Genomic DNA, 18,641 nt, shown 5'->3' on the forward strand with positions numbered 1-18,641 from the left:
TCCTCCTCCTTCATTTCCAACATTGATTGCTCATTAATATATAGGAAAGTGAGAAAATCCTGTTGAAAATCCTATAAAATTCAAAAATTCTGATGAGAGGGACAGCATGAATTCACTCTCTGCTCACCTGACTTTCCTGATATCTCTCCAAAGGAAAAACAGTGCCACATGGGACCATGCTGGATGTTTCTGACTCTCTTCAAGCAGAAACACATGGAACTGCTTTCTACAGACTGACCTTAATCTTCTGTAGCCATTTCAAGCACCCAGGTAAGAACAGCTACTATCATCTTGCTTTCCTGAATGGAGTTAAAGGCAGTGTGCAACAGCTGTGACAAGATGTTGCCCATCCTCTTACCTGATTTCAGGCATTTCTTCTCCACTTTCATACCTCCTCCTGCTCCTCCTCTTTTCTCAGCTCTGGCTTCTCCAGGAGGCTTTCCTCATCTCTTCACTTTACTGCCTGGTCCAGCTATTTCCTTGTGATGTCTTTGTTGTGTGTGACAGCTCCTTTGCAGGCATTACTCTTCTCTTGCTCCTATTTGACTGTTTTCTGACAAGTCTTTTGTCTTTTCTAGCTCTTATCACTGTGCCTTCCACCCTTCACTACCTGCTGGACTTGGCAGAAGCAGTGGCAGCAGCACAAGATGAAAAACAGGCATCAGACATTCTTACCCCTATATGGCATCCCTGGTGTGATGGTCAGTATGTTTATCCCACCCTTGCTGTGGACTGGTCAGCATATGTGTTTTCCCTGGCCACTTGGTGTAAAAATAAACCAAAAACAAACTTCAGGCACTGTAAATTAGATTAACACAATAGGAGTGTTTCTGACCTTGTTTATGTCAGCTGTACCAAGCTGACGTAAGTATGGTCCCTCCTGGTTTACCTGGTTGTTTGTGCAATTTGGGCAAATTGCTGTCAAAAATCAACTGTCATGGAAGAATAAGGTGAATTTTGGCTTACCTGCCAGTTCCAGTATTACACCAGTATAATACCTCTGAAATCAGTGGCATTGCTCTAACATAAAACCGCAATAAGCTGCAGGGAATTAAACCCTGTTTTCTTGCCTCTGGGAATTTTCAGAGGCTGCCTGATATGGCATGAGTCAAAAATATTTTGTTATTCACTGCTTTTTCTAATTATCAGATTTGTCTCCAGTCCATTTTGTGGCGTTGGCCAGGCACTCGATCTGAGTCAAATTTTCCATACAATCCACACTGCTTTATGTTTCAGTGCTTTTTTTTTTCTTTTGCCCTAAAACCAGAACAGAAGAGCTGGCTAAGCATGTACAAACCTGCCTTAAGAAAAGACTTGTTTTTCCTTTACCCTCACCCCTTCTTTTCTATTTAATGTTAGTACAAAGATGAAACACAGATGGAGTAGCACAATTGTTAGAATTCTGATCAGCAGATACTCAATCTGTTCACTTGTCAGTGGACCATTTTATCCACATAAGTCATTCCCATTAAAGAAGCCAACCTCTTGGAGGTAACATTAATTTTTGTAAGGAGCTGTTTTACAATAAGGAGCTAACACTGTTTTGAGAACATTTCTTCCAGCATTCCTTTACAGCTGGGGTTTGCGCATCAAGAGTTATTCAGGGTTGAAACCACCTCTAGGTGCATAAAACCATATGGGAAACACAAAATAATGGAATGAACAACCACAAATCCTCTCATTCTTCATCACTGAGGGGTCTCATCCCTTGGCCCAAGATCCTGCTGTTGTTCTTCCCATTATTGTTTTTCCCACCCATTGATCCAGGCAGATGGAGACTGTTCGCTCCTGAGGGTTAGGTGAGATTTCACGTGCAAGTTGCCTGCTGGCAGTTTTATGCACTAGAATCTGAATCTGTGACAAACAGCCTGGTGGAAGAAAGGGATTATTTTGTCTGGGTAATGCGATAATTTCATTCAATTTTCTGAGCATGGGGTAAACCTTAGAGGCATCATTGCAAATATTGATTCAAACAAACCTATTTCCTGCTGAAGAGCACAGCCACAGTGGCTCTCAGGCCTGCTATGTTGACTTGCTTAGTGAAAATATGCATAAAAACCCACTTTGGTTTACAAGTCATGGCTGAAGGAGCTCCACAGATGAAACTGTAGTTTTTGGACAGAAAGAAAATAGTTTCTTCTTTATATATTACACTAAAAAAATTCAGCGTTGTTTGTTTTGATGGAAAAATCCCACTGGCATTGACTTTGGACATCAGAGATTATCAGAAGCCTGTCTTGAAAACCTCCCGTTCTAAACTAGCTTTTCCTGAAATTTCCAGCTCACCAGCAATGAAAAAAAAAAAAAAAAAAAAAGAAAAGAAAAGAAAAAAAAAGCCAATAGCTTCTGTTGCACTTCAGTTCCTCTTATTTTTCTGAGTGTGTCTTTATGTGTGTGCTGCCTTTTTCTAGTCCAGGGTCAAAGACATCCAAACAAAGCAAATGTTTCTGAAGTTGAAAAAAGCATTAAGCTTCTGGTCCAGGTGGAACATCTTTATGGTCCAGGTGGAACTTTTTTTTTTTTTTTTTTACAACACCAGATAGATATGAATGTTACCTCCAGCCTTGAATCTCTGTTTTAGCTTTACACTTTTGAACTAATATCTTTTTTTTACTCTGACTGATGTCAGCTGAAGAAAGTTCCAAGTAAAACGCCCTTTACAGTGCTATTTTAGGGCTGAGGCCATTATTTCTCTCTTTTCTTCATCTTTCCATTTTCCTGATACAATCCTCAGTCTGGCATTGGGCTCACCTCACAGACATTAAAAATCAAAACCAATAACCAGTAAAACCAGAGGGACCCCTCAAACCTCAAAATTTTGCTTTCAGAAGCTAGTGATTAGCTTCCCCTGAAATAGCTTTTCTTGATTCCCAAGTTTGGAAAATTGGGATCATCAAAAGGCTCAGTGGCAGATATGTATCTTTTCCTCTTTTTTTTCATTGAGCCTATAACTAAATCTGGCAATGAAGAACTCTAGAAAAGAAACTGTGCAGAGAGAGGAAGTAGCTCTGTAAGGCTTGGCAAATCCTTTCAAAGAATAACTGTTTTTTCAAATTTGATCACTACAGACACAAGCAAACACAAATTGATATATTACCTAATCTAAGATTTCTCTGATGAGCAGGAGGGGTGCTTTGGGGGTACTATCCTGCCATACTGACTCAGTTCTTTTTGCAGCAATTAATCTTCCCTGTTTGGTTTTACACTGCTTTACCCTTGGCCTCACCACAGTGCCAAGAGGTCAGCTTGCTTGTCCAAGGTCACCAAATGACTCAGTAGATTAAGTGAAAACTGAACTCAGAGGACCACCCTGCCTTTTAGCTTTTGTTTTTGGGAGTCATTCTACACAGCTTCTCTGCTATTTTGTACATTCCATTAATCCCACTGGCTACCAGCCACAAAGATACAGCAGAAAGATTGAATATACGTAAATGTGCACAGTGATATACAACTTCAAGCTGATGGAAAATACATTGGACAAGCATGGTTATGTTCCTCTGCATTGAAAATACCCTTTAGAGTCATGGCTCAAAAACAAAAGAATATGAGAATACTATTTGTGGCTTTCCCTGCATTTATTAAGATGAATAAGATGAACCTTTCATCTTATTTCACTCTTGCACTAACCACACATACTCAAAATCCCATGTTTTTGCATTCAACTTCTCAACTTACTCCTATCTGAAAATGAAATTAGTAGCTTGACTGTTATGACTAGTCTCCTGTTGATGTTGTCTGGATACAGAATAGATAAATTTCAAGTTTCAGGATAAGATATTTATTTACAGTTTTCCCATTTGTAAAAACTGAGAGCTGGAGATTCAATGAAGTTCTCAGTCCATCAGTAGAGTAAGTGAGGCAAACTTTCACCTAAGAACTTGTTCCCTAGCCAATAGTGAAAATCTTACAAAAGCAAGAAATTGCCTCATTTTATGGTCATTGTACTCTGAAGATATTGGATCTGGAAATGGAAGAGTTAATGAACAGCTACTGTATTTTCATTAAGGAGCAAAATAGCACCTGACCCTTTGTGAAACTGTGGAAGTGCATAAAGCCCCGTGCTGCTGCTGAAAGGATGTCCCAGGGCATTGCAAGGTGGATAACCAGCAAGAGAAGTACCTTGTTATCATTTCCTCCTTTAGGACAGCTTCCTTTGACTTCTTATCTTAAGCACTGAGTGCCTCCCTGACCCATCAGCTTGCATAAACTTAAAAGAATTATTTGGATTAAAGAAATCTGTCAGCTGTCTGAGGTTCTCTGTGTTTCAATTCCCACATGCCTCCATAAAACTAAGTCTGACATCATTGGTAAGAAGCCTCTTCCCTTCAGAACTTTGGTGAGAATCTTCTCAGATTGGGCTTTCTGCTGTCATTAGCAATATTTTAAGCCTTTTTGTTTTGGGTTCTGGGGGAGTTCCTAGAAAAGGTACAAGTCACTTCAGATGCTTTCTGAGATAGTTTGGTGCTTTGTTTTCTTCTGCAAAAATATTCCCATCAGCCAGTGGTGGTAATCAGCTTTTGAAGACCTTTTAGTGAGTTTTTCTTTCCTTCAGGCATCCTTGCTGCATGATAAGAGGGTAAGGAAAACAGTACAAAAAGCATTTCAAATATTTTGATGGGACAGAAGGTGGTTACCTGTTAGCCAGAAAAGGGAGTCTCTACGTGTTACACGACCAGCCTATGTCTATCAAATGGAACAGACAGGTTGCTACAGGACAGTGGTCAGGACTGTAATCAGAGTTCCCAATTTCCATAGTACTCTCGAAATGTCTGTAAATGGTTTCCTTCGATTTATGTCAGCTATGCTTTTTTGGAAACCCCACTGCTTCCCACATCTCCATAAGGAAACACTGCCATTTTCTCTTCACTGAAAATCTCTTCATGTACTCTCCAGCCTCATCTGTAGGTCAAATGTGCCTGGGGGGCCACAGGAATATCTCCTAGGTGGAAAAGACTTGCATAAAGCTCTCCTGTGAAGTTGTGCGATTTTCCTCACTTTCCACACTTTCTGATGGATCAGAACACATACGCAAAAGTACTGCAGGAACACGGTGTGCCGTGAAAGTCATCCTGTCAAAAGTGCACAGGGGCTTGGAGGATTTACCAGGCAACATTTCACTCTTCAGAGCCCTTGCAGGAGTCAGGGAGTACAGCCCTGTTCCATGTGATGTCAGTCAGCTAAAGGGGGCAAATACTAGTGTAGTTCCTTCCATGGAGCCTAGGAGTTCACAGGGTGGAGGCAGAACCTCAGTCTTCATTACTAGGAATCCTAATTCTCTGCTCCATCCATTCCCTCTGCCCATTTTTATTCCTTCTTTTATTTTGTTTGATCTGCTAGGTGGCTTGGAAGACACTTGCATGATTGTCTGCTTGGTACAAGCATTTCTTTTTAAATGGAGGCAGTTGCAGGATCAAAACATGAGTTACACTGATTTTATTGAGCAAATAACACTTGCTTAGAGATAGTTCTCACATGAGAGCTAAGTAAGAGCTTGTTAGAAATACCATGACTAAAAAATAGCCATGTTAGATGATCTGGGCTCACCTGCATGTGGGGGTTTCAAGGTTTACTGTGAAAGACTCCCACAGTCTCCCACTATCCATTCATGGCTTTGCTGGACTTCTTTAGGTTTTATTTCTTGGTAACTCTGGAAAAATGTTTTAGTAGCCAAAAAATCTGTACTTAATTAGACACACAAAACCAGCAGACAGGAAGTCTATTTCCTCACAGAGATACTGTGGTTTATATATTCTGCCCTAATATGAACAAGTCTACTATTATTTTCTGATGTCCCCCTTGTTTAAGGTGCTCTGAGTAACATGAAAGCTTTATTTTTGCACACCAATCATTAAATATACTTGTCAAGGTCCAGGCATGCCAGACATGGCAGTATTGGATGGTTCCAGAATCCATTTGAAAAAAAAAAGTTCCTGTCAGATTTTATTTTCTGGAAATTAATATCCTTAAAGATTATTTAAATGCAACTCTGGATATGTGTGCAACCTCTGATCTGATCATGACTCTGTACCAGTGTTCCCACCCTGAATTTCTTCAGTATTAAAAGTGGTGGGTTTATTTCCTTGTTACTCAGGGTCAGACCAAATATCCAGTGATTGGAAGTTGTTCAGGACAAGGGCTCTGTGTTCATGAAGAGTGTCTCACAGAAAGGGCCATTGGAAAACTGCTGTAACATAATAAGTAATGAAAAATATTAATAGCTGCAGCCAAAAAAGGAGGTGAGTTCTTACCAGGGATATTGATTATCCTCACTTAAATTTAGAAGTTGTGTGGGAAAAATAAAGTTTGTACCCAAAGAAAGCGTTTTAGTTTACCTTAGAACTCTAAGCAAGTGTCAGAAAATCTGTGATTTTCACAATTATTTTTATACTGTTCAAAAAAATTCAGATCTTAAGTGATGTGTGGCCATACAACATCCACCCCCTCGAAGTAACTGAGGAAATTGTTGTGGGTTAGAAACTAGCACTATTTCTTAAATTTTAAATCCAAACTAAGGTTATGCCGCATGACTAACATGGCAGGACAGTTATAAATAACCTACTCTCTCTGTATTATTTGTCCTTGCCGGTTTTTTGGAGGGAGGGTGGGGTTGTTTTGATTTTTGTATTGTTTGTTGGGGTTTTTCCCCCCCATTTGGGTTTGTTTTCCTTAGGATAATTATTAGAATATAATTTATCGTGTCTTTGAATATTCTAAACTTCTTTATTTTTGAGGTCCTTTCTTGCAAACCCACAGACTTCCCACTCTACTGTGAAAGCTTCTTGAATTCAATATTTGCTCTACTTTTCCTCCTCACTCTATAGATTCCATCTTTGTTTCCATATTACTCCAGTCTTCATTGTTCTCATTTTATCTTCCTCCCACTGAGAGAGTAGTATATTCCATGATCATCATGAAGGCATAAAAAGGACTAAAAAAACCTTGAAGGTGGTGCCATGTTGACCATGCTGGAACAGGAACTTATGAAAATCTGATCAAAGCCAGGAGATGTGGAAAAAAAGAGGAGTCTCTTAGTAAGATTTTACCCCACTTCATATTATTATGAACATATCTGAACTAGAAATTGAATTAAAAGCATTGGAGGTAATCAGTAAGATCAGACCAAATAGTGAAGCAGATACAGTCTTGTGTCTTTTTTCCTCTTACGTCTGCCTGATGTGGCCATCGGAGGTGAGATCCTCATCAGATACAGGGTAGGAAGGATGTGCATGTGGAAGAGTTCAGGTCTCTCAATGGCTCCGTTCAGACCCTTTTGGGCAGGCACCAAAAGCTCTCAGAGACACTTCTTCTTCCTAATAATTTCTCCAAGTAGGAAAAAAATTCATTGAGCCCTTTTATTCAGCAACATTCCCATCCATGTGTAATGGTAACTGATGACTTCAGAAGAAAGCCAAGCCCTGACTTATTGACGGTGAGACATCTCTGCAAGCAGACAGGCTGGTAATGTTTGGGCTGTGTAATCCCCTTTCTTCAGATGTTTTTTAGATCCAGCTTGTCTGAGGAGACTTTCAGTATTACAAAAGTATTCAAGTTTTCTTGACATCTCCAATATTCACCATCTCTCTTTCTACAGAAAAAATCCTAATGCTTATTGATGGCATATGAAAATATAATCACTTCCCTGCCTGACAGCTTGCAATCCCTCAGTGCTCTTTTATCATAACTGAGGGAAAGATGGGAGAAAGATGGAACTTTTAACCATGTTGTTTTGGACAAAGAAGGAAAAAATATAGCTATCAAAAGACCAGTAGGCTCTACAGTCCTTAACTTCATCAAGGCAGCAACGAGGGATATTTTTCTCCAAAAAGAAGCATGCTCTGAAATAGTCCCTCTAGATTATTTTGTGATTTAGTGCAGTGCAAGCTGCTCTGAGAGACCTATCTCTGTGGCATGTCTAAATTCTAGTTTGTTCTTTGCTACAGGTGAGATAAGTGATGTGAAAAAACCAGCCCCAGTGGTAACATTATTGGAAAGCAGATTCCTGTTCAAACAAGCTCGAGATTAGTTAGATAGATTTCTAGTGACGAGACTCATCCCTGGCTTTTGTCTTCCTGCAGCGTGAAATAGAAGACAGATAGCTTGATAGAGGAAAGTCTGGCAAAGGTAAATGGCAATGATGGAGCAAAGGAGTCATAACATTCTCCTGACAAAGCCCGGATGTCTGAACAGTGAAACACAGAGGAAGGTGATTAAGGGACTGTCAGCCTCCCCACGGGCTGCCTGCTGTAGCTGCAGTGCCCTCCCAAAGGCATTGCAACAAAGCCAGGTCAGATCTTCCATTGCTCTGCACAAACTTCTCTAAAATGCAATTACCCTCTCTCACAGGGGGCTGTATGGACATCACCTGCTTCCCTGTATTTTGCAAAGCATATTAGTCATTGTGACTGCTTCTTAAGGCTGAAGCTTTTGGTAGCAATTTCCACATTTCAGAGTCCTCCTGGGAAATCCAAACCTATCTTTTAAGGAAAATGCCATTCCCTGTCCTTACAATTGAAAAATAATAATCCCAGCCTCTCTCTGACTGTGCTTCAAAAAATAATACGATAATTTTTGTAATCTCTTTTTAAAATAAGCACTATATTGCTTCTTTCCAATTAGACAGAATATTCAGTAATTGCAGGAATGTAGACAGCAGAATTGTCTTTCCTAAGGATACCTTCAGTTATAGAGGTAAAGCCCTGAAAGATGCACAGCACCACTTCACTGTTTTACAAAAGTAGCTGTGCAACATTTACCACTAGAAGGAAAACAGATCTAAAATTTATAAATGTATTTACTGGAGAAAACAAGATGTGCATCTAATACTGGAGAAACTGCCAAAACAGCATAGGAAGTAATATTGGTCCAATAACTCAGAATCTTTTTCCAATGGTAAAAAAAAATCAGTACACTTGGAACGTCTTGATCTTCAAATGGCAATTAAGTAACCTCTTCTTTCTCTTTTTGGTAAACATTGGTAATGTGGGCAGGAGAATATTTCCCTGCCCAAGTCATTCACATGAGCATAAGGGGCATCCTGTGCCATAGATCAGACTGAGCCAGGGCTAATATGGGTTAAAAAGGATGTTTCTTCCTAGGCCTACAGTAGCCATTTTAATTCTAAAACCGGTAATTTTGTTGTCATGTGGCAACTATTTCAATACCTTCAAATAGCAAAAGAGACAAATACAGAGAATTTTCCTTTTAGGCTGCGTCTTCCTCACCAAATGAGGGTATAAATGAACACAATTAATTGCTTCCCATTAAGCAGAAGCACAGAATTTCACACCTTAAGAAGGCTGCAAAGGGATCCATAGCTCCCAAAATCCTCCAAAATTCCTTGAATGTCATTTGATTTTGGGGAAAATTCCTGCCCTGCAAATATTTATATTCTTACATAAACCTCTGAGTTGCCGCATGTGGGACCAGGTAATATAAACAAATCAATTCATGTGCTCAAAGCTGAGCATCTGCAGAAACATTTATAGCCCCAAAAGTCTAAGGTATCAGTGTTTTCTTTTAAGCGGTTTAGTTACCCCAAATTTCTAGAGAGAGACTCTGATTACCAAAGGGACTGAAGTGCTGAATTTACACTGAATCAAAGTTCTGGGATGCCTTTAAAAAATAAGAAACCTCCTGGTGCCCTTTCTTTAACATTGAGAAGGACCTAATTTTGCAATAGTTCCCCCAGGCTGTCAATATCAGGATTATAGAACACAGCCTAGGGATGTCATAGGTCCTTCTCTTCAGAAGAGGAAGAAAAAGGACTGAAACCTTCATGCCCCTTGACCTATACATTAACCTCTGGAAGAGTGTCGCTTCTGGAAGAGTTCCCTTACATTATTAAAACTGTTCAGTATTGAAGCGTTTGGTAGCTTATGTTCAGGAAAGTACTTAAGCAAGTACTCATTTCCCAGATTTCTTGGGCATGCAGTTTTGAAATTTTAGGGGGGGAGGGGGTTAAATCAGTATGATTTCCTCTCTGAGCTGTTTCAGTGTGTATCAGTACTCCTGCTTCTAATACTGGATGAAAGCAGGAAGCATGGATGCTTGCAAAAGCAGGGATCAACAGTGGAAATGTGGAAATTAATTGCTCAGAGCTCATAGGTGAACTCAGGCTGTGCTCAAACCCCACGACAATTGGTTGATATTTAAATCCCAAGTGTAACAAGCATATGATTCTTGGGATTTTTTTTTCCACTGGAGTAACAACAGCAGTGCATCCAAGGGGCAGTTGTAAACTTCAATGCCATTATTAAGAGAAAGCTCTTGACTTCAATAAAAATCACAGAACTTTGTGTAAGTTATTCCTAAGAATTACATTGATTTCACAACAGGTTTATAATTTGGCCTTAGCCTGCAGTCACCAGTGTGGCTTCTCTTCAAATGTGCATCTTGTACTTCCCCAACACCTTCCAAAACGTAACTGGCAACCTAACCTGTGAAGAGAAGAGAAATAGAAAACTCTGCTCATAAAATAAAATTAAAACATCATTTGAAACAGATTTTAGTATATGCAAGTTGCAACAGATTCCCTTAGGCACATAAAACCTGTGTGCTTACAACAAGAGATAACTCAAACTGATGTTCAATTTGCCAGTTTATTGCGAGGGTGATATTTTGACTTGTATTAAAGAGTCTTGACTGATGACCTCCCTAATTCGTTCGGTGCAAATGTTTTCTTTCAACATCACACACTAATTTTTTTTAACCAACTACTTATTTGAGAGTAAAATCTATCATGGCTTGTGCAGACAATCCAGATTTTTAATTGTATTAAGGGTTTTTGGAATCTGCTAGACAGTGCCTGAGAGCATTTGGTGATTTGATCCATTGATTAACCTGGAAACACGCTTGTTTCACAGGCTTGGTTCTGGCTCTTTGTTCAAATAGAATTTGCCAAAAAGCAATTACTAGCAAGAGGCAGAAAAGCTTGCCTTATGGATTTTAAATTCACTTTCTCCTTTAATGTACCAGGAATCTGAGCATGCTGCCTCCTGCTTCTTATCAGCTAAATATTTGCAGTGACACCAGAAAAAGCAACTGTGAATTATGCAATAGTTCATTAGAAGATGTCATGTGGGGAGCATTTCTAAAAGCAAATGGTGCCAAGCCAGCATTTAAAGCTATTCATCAACTCTGGATTTAATAACTACCTTATTTATATCCCACATGCTAGGAAAAATATTGTAATTGGGATGGATTATATAAAACACGAGGAATGGAATAATTGATGGAATAATTTAAAAAACCGCCAGTCTGCTTTGCTTCTAAGATATTCGTTTGAGACTGGTTGATTCAGTGGTAACAATGGAATACCATTAGTGTCCAATTCCTTATGCTTTTCTAGGTGACATCAGTGTTCAGGAGTGAGCTTTTTAATGGAGGAGAGTCCTGGAAGATATTTCCTTCTGTCTCACCTGTAGGTGACAAGGGGCTTGCCCACCTTGCTCCAGGTTTTTGTCCCTGAGTGCCCATCCCAGAGGCTGGTTTGCAGCAGGGCAGCTCAGAACACGTGCACCCCACCCCTTAAAGTTCTCTGAGAGTATCTGTGCAGCAAAGCAGGACAGAAGGGTGATGCCCTGACTTCCTTTCACCCTGCCTGGACTTTGCAGGTTAAGGAAACACCGTGTCCCTGACTGCCAGTGAGCCCTCATCTGTCAGCACTAATCAGCCCAAAACCAAAGGGGAATTCAGTGTGTTAAGACTTGCATAGGTATCTGATGCAATCTGAAAGGGAGACAGACCTGCTGCATTACCTAACATGTCTAAATGAATGTCCCATAACCCATATTTTTGTGCTGGAGAGCTGTTGATTGCACTAGCTGTTCATGACTTATACCTCTACATCTCCAGGTTATAATCTAGCAAGTGAAGGCCTTTTTAATCTGACATATTTAATATACATGCTTCTTATTTAAGGATATCAAGAACACTGAGAGATGTTCCAGGAAAGGGGGACTTGTCCTGAAGTTCAAAGGTTGAACTTCAGCCGTGTAGGGAGGAACCTTGCAAAATCAGGATCCTTTGTCTTGCAAAAGTTCTCATGAGGGTTTCAGTACAACCAATAACCATATCTTCATTTTGAGTAGCACCTTAGGAGTGAAAAGATTTTTTATAACTTAAAATAAAACTAACTAAAATACATTACACATTTTAGTGGTTTTCTCAGTATTATTTTTATTATTATCTTGAAGAGGAGAATAGATATAGCAGATTATAATAAATAAATAAATAGCCCACCTCCACCAAAAAAAACCCAAATCTAACATGTGGAGATACATGGATATGTATCATGGATACATGGATACGTGGATACATGGCTATGCAATCAAACAGTTAAAACATTCACTGACCCCTTATTAATATGCTTGTCAAAACCCTACATTTTGTAATGTATCTATCTGGAATCAACTCTTCACTTTTTTGTTATAGGCAGACAACAAATTAGATATTTGGTCCTGGAGACAAAAAAGCAGAGAAAGTAGTGTGTGTGCACATTACAATTATATTATCAAGGCTTTCTGTAATGTTATTATAGGCTGTTCCAAGTTACCATGTATGAAAACAAACCACACTGATTCCAAGCCCCAAAATGAGAGAAGTTAGAGAAATATAATCAGTGCAGCTGTGGCAACAATACTATTGTTAAAGTACAGGGAGATTTTATAAACAGTGAGTAAGAAGTCAAGAAGGAAATAGCTGTAGACAAAATCATTGCTAGAAAACATGAAAGCTACTCTTTCTTTCCCATCCCATCCCCTCTCCACCCTGTGAAAAGATTATCCATGGAAGAGGAAAAAAGGGTGAGGTTGAGGGTGGTGTCCCACAGAAGGCCATAACACACAAAAAATATGTGTACTTTTTTCTCTTAGAAGAAGATGAGGGGAAAAAAAAGAGCCTGGAATTTCTTTTGGAACATATACTGTACTTTCAGGTGCCATCTGTGGACTGTCAAAAAACCTCTATTTTAAAACAAGAATAAAAGAGGTAAAGGACAATTCATCACAGCCATTGCCTGCAGCATGACAGGGATGTTCCCAAGCAGATTTGGAACAGCTCTGCTGTGAGCACTGGTGGCACTTCTCTGCCAGTAATTTGTAACATAGGGCAGCAAATATTTCAACAAACACTAATTTATCTTGCCTCTTATTGACAAAACTCCAGATATCTTAGCAAAGAAAAACAAATGCCACTGAGTCAACAGCTGTGCTTTGCAGTGGTTTCCATCCACTTTGCTTTGGCACTGTGTGAAGAACCTCAGTGGCATTGCTCCTGCTTTACCTCAGTGCACGAGAACCACTCATAGTCTGATCCTTTGATAAATCACATTTCAAAAGAAATTGATGGTGCAGCTCCCCTCAGCATGAGAGGCCAGGCTTCAACCCCCACATTTTTAACTGCTTCTATGAGGCTTCAGTGGTGTGATAGAAGAAATCAAAGAGATGAAAATTCAGTAGTGTATCATCTAATCATATATATATATATATATATATATATATTTAAAAAAAAAGATAACTTTCTCTCTGTAAGAAAATTTACTGAATAGAAAGTGTGAATATATGAAATGTGAGAGCTGTGTTCCCTGATATCACCAAAATTAAAGGTATACAGAAGGACAGTCTAGACAATTTTCACCTTCCAGTTTTTAACAATGTTTGGATCATATACTCGGTTTAAAGCAGTTCTAGATTGAAGCTGGGGAGTATGGCAGAGCTGCCTTTCTTCTCTGCCAAGATAAAAGATTTTCACCATTTCTTTTGAAGTTTAGAGTCTATTAAGCAGCAATGTAATGTTCACATTTTGGAAAAATAGGGTTCTTGTGAACTGGCAGGAAGCATAACATGACTTCCTGGTAATTATTTCCATGATATTAAGTTATTCTCTTTTGAGGTTTGCTTCAAATATATGTATTTGCTGGAGCTAGGGAAGTTTATTGAGCAAATGTGCATATTGATGAGTGACAATGAAATTTTAAAAGAGCTGTGACTGTTTCTTCACACCACTTTGATATGACAGATATTCCAGGTCAGATCTTTGAGGGGAGATGTCAATGTCAATCCAGCTCTGGAAATTGAAAGGCTCAGTGGAACTCAGTCCCATAGACAGTAGGAATTCTCCCTAAAGGTTACTGTATCTCTTAGCAATAAAGATGATACCAACACTCCTATCTTACACCTTATCTTTTGCAGAACCAGGTTACTTTCCCTTAGCCTCCCCACCAGTTTAACAACTCCCCAAAAATAATTCCAGCCCTTTTTGACTGTAGTACCTTCAGCATGTTCTCTGTCTTCTCCCTGCCAAAAACACTTCCTGTCCCCCAGACACAGAGAGCTGGCAGTGAGGAGTTGGGTCAGCTGTGCAAGGTTTCCATGGAAGCAATTAAGGCTTTCTGGCAGCAGGAAGGCAGACACTGTGGGATGTGATGGGACTCACTTCACACAGAGTTTTGACCTCATCCAGTCTCTGAAAGTGCTCCTTGACCTCCAGCCCAGCATCTCCACTGCTGCTACTGCCCAGAACACAGAGTTCCCAGACAGACCAGGTGTGCAGTGAGTTCTGTGCCTCCCTCTGGTACCGGAAATTGTTTGGGATTCAGCAGAATCCCAGAGCAACAATTAATGCTACTAATTTTTCTGACAGGAATCTAAATGGCTTAGAGCCAGTCATAGCATCAATAGAGTTGCTGCCAACTACTAAAAACAAGCAAGTCAACCATAATTTACTAGCATTTCTGATTCTTTTTCTGAATTAAGTTAGTGCATATTGAGAGTTTTCAGAGAACATTTGAAAGAATGCAGCTGGACGAGGAACAAGAATTGTTTCACTGACATAATTTATTGGGATTTTTAAAGCACTTTTGACAATATACCTCACAAGAGGCTAGTAAGGAAACTGAGAGGTTGTGAGGGGGGAGTTGTAATTGTGTATTGATCACAGGCTAGCTGGAGAGAACAGAATGGAATAAAAAGCTCAGTCTTCAATGTGGCAGTGGTTAGCAGCAGAGCACTGACAGAACTTCACTGGAAAAGGCCTTAATCAGCATGGTGGCATGATTTGCCATGGAACTGTTTTTAACAAAGAACAATTATTTAACTGAGAAGCTACTTAAGTTAGTCAAGACAAACCTAGGCAATTAGGCAGCACAATGGCAGAGGAAGTTCATGATGGAAAATTCAAAATAAGGTGTGTTGGAAGGATATTACTAACACACATTGTTGAATTTTGAATTAACAGTAACCACCCAAGAAAATGACCTGTGTGTCACCTTGGAGAGCTTAATAAAAACATCTGTTTAATGTGGAAAGGCAATCAAAAGCAAATGAAATGTTACCATGAACAGAGAAAGGGGTGGGGTCCTACTGAACCTGCTCTGGCCAAGCCTGCCCAGGATGTGCAGTAAATGGGGACATGTTCTCACTCTGCTGCGCAATTTCAGGATGAGCTGGCTGCTCCCCCAAGGAGAGGAAAATGTTGAGTACCTTTGACATTGCTTCCCCTTCTCTGCCCCCAGCTCTCTCCAAAAGGCCTTCCTGTGGCTGCAGAGCAGCTGTTCCCAGGCTTTTTGCTGTTGGAAAGAAGCTGAGTTCATAAAGCAAGCCCACCAAAATGCAGTCATTTAACAATATACAGGATTTCAAAACAGATTAATAACACCCCATTCACTTAAAAATAATAACAGAAAAATCAAGTAAGCAGAGTTTTTCAATGCAGTAGTGTTGAAAATTAGTCTGAATGCAAGGGCTAATGTTCCCAAATATAGAGACCAAGATTTCTTTCTTTTTTAATTCCATAACTCAGTAGTCTGTAGGCTCAAATGTTGTGAATACTTATTATGTTGTGATGAAGAAAGATGTCCACCACAGGGCAGCAGGGCTCATGAACTTCTGAAAGCTTAAATTAAAAACATCAAGCACCCACAATACCCAATTAATCACCAGGTTTTGTCTGTGGGAGTTCTTTGCACCTCCTTATAAGCACAATCCCATAGTGGCAAGATATTCTATTGCCTCAAACTTACACACTATTATTCTGCATGTAAAATCTCATTCTCTTTGCAGGGAAGGTGTGGACTAGAAGGACTGATAGAACCAGTCCTGCTCAAACTTATAGCATGAGGCAGAGATCAAACTTTGATTATATCTAATTGAGAATGTATTTTTACTCCACTTCACAGCAAAAGTGTCCTGTACATGTCTGAAAACAGATAAGCCAAAATAATGCTGACTGGAGGGAAAAACAAGAAGCAGCTGATCAAAATGCATAGAGGGGAGAAAAACAAACAAACAAACAAACAAACAACAAACCCAAGCAACCTAAACCCCAGAATTATCTATTTACAGAAACTGTGGGAAACAGGGATGTACTGGAATGAGAACCAGTGGCCACATTCATTTGCCAGGATTGCTTTCTGCTAGCCATATAGGTCAGGTTTAAGGTAACCTGGAGGCACATTGCAAAATATTTTGTCCCTTTAGTAAGGAAAGGCAGGGAGAGGGAAGGAGGATGCTTGAATACATGGTGAAGAGAAGAAGAGTGGTTAAGTTATGGAAGACTGGAGGAGGGAATAATGCTGAACTGGCCTTTGACAGGAAGAAAGGTCATATAATGAGAGATATTGTTGAGGTCTGGGCACAGGAGAGGAAGGGATTGATGAGCAGTTATTCCCATCAACCTGGAACTGGAACTGCCTGAAATTCCAACTAAAGGAAAGCTGAGCCCAGACATTCCCACTGTGCTGGATGTACACAAGCATGAGTAAGAGGAGAAAGAGCTGGACAACTGTCCAGTGAATATCTTCTGGCTCTCTCAGTAGCTGTGCAAAGAAAGTCAATCTGGATCAAAAAAAAAATCCCAGGGGGAAGTAAAGAGACTGGTCCTGAATGGAATTAGGATTTATCAGGCATCATGTTCTTACTTTGGTAAAAAAAAAAAATATTATTTCTGTTTGTGCTGGTTCACCTAGACAATGGTTAGTCATCCTGCAATCAATCACTCTGTCAGTTCATGTAGGGCAAAGCAGTACAGTGGATTTGGGTTCCATTCCTGCTGACATTTCACATGCTGCCAGAATACAGTACTTTTTTCCAGTTAATTTCTTAAAAATTTAGGAAGAATAAAACACTACATGGCAATTATGCACTACGATCATAATGTCAACTGTTAACATTTATGAAAAGCCCAAAATAGAATTATTTATGCAACCTTCATTTGGCCACCATATACAGGGTTGCAATATCATATTTATTTACATAGTTGAAGAGTTATTTATACACAAGATCCCAGGTTTTTTTACAGTATAATGAAGGAAACTTTAGCTACAGCAGAAGTCCAAGGCAAAGGGAGTCATAAGGCAGAGAACACAGTTTAAGAAAATGTCCTAATGACTATCAGATACCAGCCTGGAGGATTCTTTTCTAGATTTTGGTACTTCCCATGTAATATCAGACAGCTGACTTAAATTTGTTTTTCCCAGATGATCTGCAAGTATGTTCTCCATGTTTTAGGTGTCTGCTTGGTTTATAGAAATGCCTGCAGCTCAAGACCACATTGGGTATGTATGGGACTTGTGCTTTGAGCACATGAAGTAGTAAATAGAACTGAAAAGATCGATTTCTTGGCATGCAAGATCCAACCCACAATCAGCGAAAACTTCTGACCTCAAGACGTTTGAACTTCTCTACCCATAATACTGTGTTCCATGAGACTGTCTTGTGAAAATTACACCAGAAATATTCATGAAGCATTCATAAAGTGTAGGCATGAATATTAAACAAAATAGGCCAGGAACAAAGGAACAATTCGGGGTTTACATCAGGGATCCAAGGTCTTGCAATAAACAGGGCACTAAATCACATGCTGAAGAAAACCCTGTATTAAAGATGCCCATTCATTAACTGAAGTCTCTCCACCCTCTGTCCTCAATGAGACAGAGATTCCCTGGAGAAAATAAAAAAAATATGGTCTTTAATCTCACTATCTCAATGGATATACAAAAGGTGACACAAAATTCTGACAGTCTAAGTATCTTATGATTTCATCATACTATAAGAACCTTTAAGGCTTTTAACTCAATTTTACCTATGTGTGATGATATGCAAAAACTGTTCTTTTGTAACAAAGAAAGATGGTCACAAGGTTGAGTGACTTGATTAACAATCAACCTATTATTTGCATCCTATTTTACATTAAAATTACATCAAAACCCATGGCAAAGAAGATTCCCAAAGATCTCTCTATGTCAGAGCCCCATGATCCTTCTCAGTCCCTTTATTTGTGCAGGTATGGGATGGAAATTGCATTGGTTCCATCAGTCTGAGACTGAATTATGATTTCTTGGCTACGGTAACACTGCAAGGCTTCTCTTCCACATTTCACTACCTTTCATATTACTTAACAGTGGTGAACACTGCTTTTGAATTGCTATTTTCTCCCCTAATTTGCACTTCCCAGAACATCTCATGCAAAATTCATTTCCTTCACCTGAAGGCTCTCTGAGGAGGGACTACACTAGAGATCTGCATTGATAGTTGCAGGAGTGATACAATTGTGATAACACCCTAGAAACAATACCTGGATCCTAGGTAACTCCCTCTCACCCAACAGTCTCAAATACACATTGGACACAACGCAACTATCAGAGC

The 18,641-nt window shown here is 39.5% G+C and overlaps 1 long non-coding RNA gene across 1 annotated transcript; it reads right to left on the reverse strand.

Moving 5' to 3' along the window:
• Positions 1-14,814: 14,814 nt before the first annotated feature.
• Positions 14,815-16,290, reverse strand: LOC137474808 (uncharacterized). Its single transcript, XR_010999506.1, has 2 exons — positions 15,480-16,290; positions 14,815-14,942 (listed from the first exon to the last, which is right to left on the reverse strand). It is a non-coding gene; the product is annotated as an uncharacterized lncRNA (long non-coding RNA).
• Positions 16,291-18,641: the final 2,351 nt, after the last annotated feature.

This window comes from Anomalospiza imberbis, chromosome 5 (assembly GCF_031753505.1).
Source record: "Anomalospiza imberbis isolate Cuckoo-Finch-1a 21T00152 chromosome 5, ASM3175350v1, whole genome shotgun sequence".
Classification (NCBI taxonomy): Eukaryota; Metazoa; Chordata; class Aves; order Passeriformes; family Viduidae; genus Anomalospiza; species Anomalospiza imberbis.